Consider the following 1,805-nt stretch of genomic DNA (forward strand, 5'->3'; position numbering starts at 1 on the left):
TTTACCAGCAAAGTGTTTCAAGTATGTCCTATTGCTATAGTAACTGTATAGTAACTGTTTTTCAAAACAAGGTTACTGCAATTTTCATAGATACATATTTCAGTTCCACATTTCTTTATCTGGCAGTGGCGTAACTGATCTTCAGGAAGATTTGTACTTCATGACCCGCAGGCTGAAGCTGCAGTTTGTGATTGTTTGTGAGTGACTGCGCGTACTCGACAAGCTGTTCTCGTGTAATGACGTCAAGAAGTGCACGAGAGAGACCCACTGGGGATGGTACGGTAGAAGAACTGGCTAAAGCTCGCGCTCCTCCAGTGCACGCGAGGAATCGGATTGATCCATAGTGAGAGTAGGTAGATGGTTATTTGTTTTCTATGTTTCATAGTGTGATTCTTGCTTTATATTTGTGTAAGCTGCGCGGAAACCTCTTAAACTGGGCGAGTCCATTTGCTCATCTGTAATTTGGGGAGGGGGGGGGGGCTTAAATCTTTCTGTCCGATTACTGCTTTCCCTTTTATGTGTGTTTAGCTGTATGATTTTGTTTGATGCCAAAACCTGCTGCAGCATGTATTTATATAAGCAGGCATGTGAGGAGATACATTTTATAGGGTTGTGTGTATGTATGTGACACTGAGTGTGTCATCTCATAGGTGTTTATGTGACAGCCTATATGTAAGTCTGCGTGTGAGTGACGGGAACTTCCTAGATGTATGTGAACCTGCAGATATGTTGTTTGTGTGACTGAAGAATCCAGTGTGAGTAGGGGAGAAAGGTTCTGGCTCCTTGATGTGAGTTTGTCAGTGACCCACAGGCGGGTGTGAGTGCACAGGTTTTGATTCTGCCAGCAGCTGTGCGTGTGAGTGTAAATCTTCATGTGTATATCTGTGTATGTTTGAGACTGTAGGTTTATCTGAATGCCCAGACTTGACTATATTTATGTAATGTTTTGTGAGCCAGAGTGAGAATTTCTGGGTGTTACAGTATTTTATTTAGTACCTGGTGAGGTTATTGCTTTCATAGAGTCAGTCAGTAGAAACTCTGTAAGGTCTTTTGGGGGCCCTCCCACATATGAACCCTTCTGCTTGACCTCTTCTCAGTTCTGTTTCTGCCTTTGTACTTACTGTAAGGTTGACCTTTTTCTGGTTACCCACAGTACAGTGTTAGTTTGTTGGAGTAGACCAGGAGCACTCCTGTGTGATGTGGCATTTTGAAACCCTAGACTTTTACTTTTATTGATTTTAGTACTGCACCTAGAGCTCTCTGATGGGCAAATCTTCCACCCACTATAGCAGGGCATGCATTAAAGGGACATAAAAAAAACTATCATGATTCATACTGAACATACAATTTTAAACAACTTTCCAATTAGCTTCTTTTATAAAAAAAAATCATTTTCTTGTTATCCTTCATTGAAAACCAGGAAGGTAAGTTCAGGAGTGTGCATGTGTCCTTTGCAAGAGCACTAGATGGCAACACTCCTGTCATGTAGAGCTCAAGACATGCTACCTATCTAGATATGTCTTCAACAAAGAATAACAAGAGAACAAAGCAATTTTGATAATAAAGAAGCAAGTTGTATTCTCTATCTGAATCATGAAAGCACATTTGTGGGTTTCATGTCATTATGGGCATGACTGGGGATGCATGGGATAGGGTGTCTATGTTCCTATGTTTGGTGATTTATGATACAGTATTATGCAGCATATTCAGGTTGTCTTTGGTAATAAGATGTGCAAGTAATACATATTTTCTTCGTATTCACATATTTAAAGGGACATTAAACTGCTGGTACAGTAGCAGGGTTT

At 40.6% G+C, this 1,805-nt stretch overlaps 1 protein-coding gene across 3 annotated transcripts in view; it reads left to right on the forward strand.

Annotated features, from left to right (window-relative positions):
• Positions 1–228: 228 nt before the first annotated feature.
• The window catches only part of TTC32 (tetratricopeptide repeat domain 32), a 13,307-nt gene continuing 11,730 nt past the window's right edge, over positions 229–1,805 (forward strand). The window contains exon 1 of one of the 3 annotated variants that reach the window (XM_053709651.1): positions 229–349. The gene's annotated coding sequence lies outside the window, so the exon portion shown is untranslated. Of the gene's footprint in view, positions 354–733; positions 756–1,805 lie in introns of those variants that run through there. The other 2 variants (XM_053709652.1, XM_053709655.1) reach the window with 2 other exon arrangements.

The sequence above is a fragment of the Bombina bombina genome, chromosome 4 (genome assembly GCF_027579735.1).
Source record: "Bombina bombina isolate aBomBom1 chromosome 4, aBomBom1.pri, whole genome shotgun sequence".
Lineage (NCBI taxonomy): Eukaryota > Metazoa > Chordata > Amphibia > Anura > Bombinatoridae > Bombina > Bombina bombina.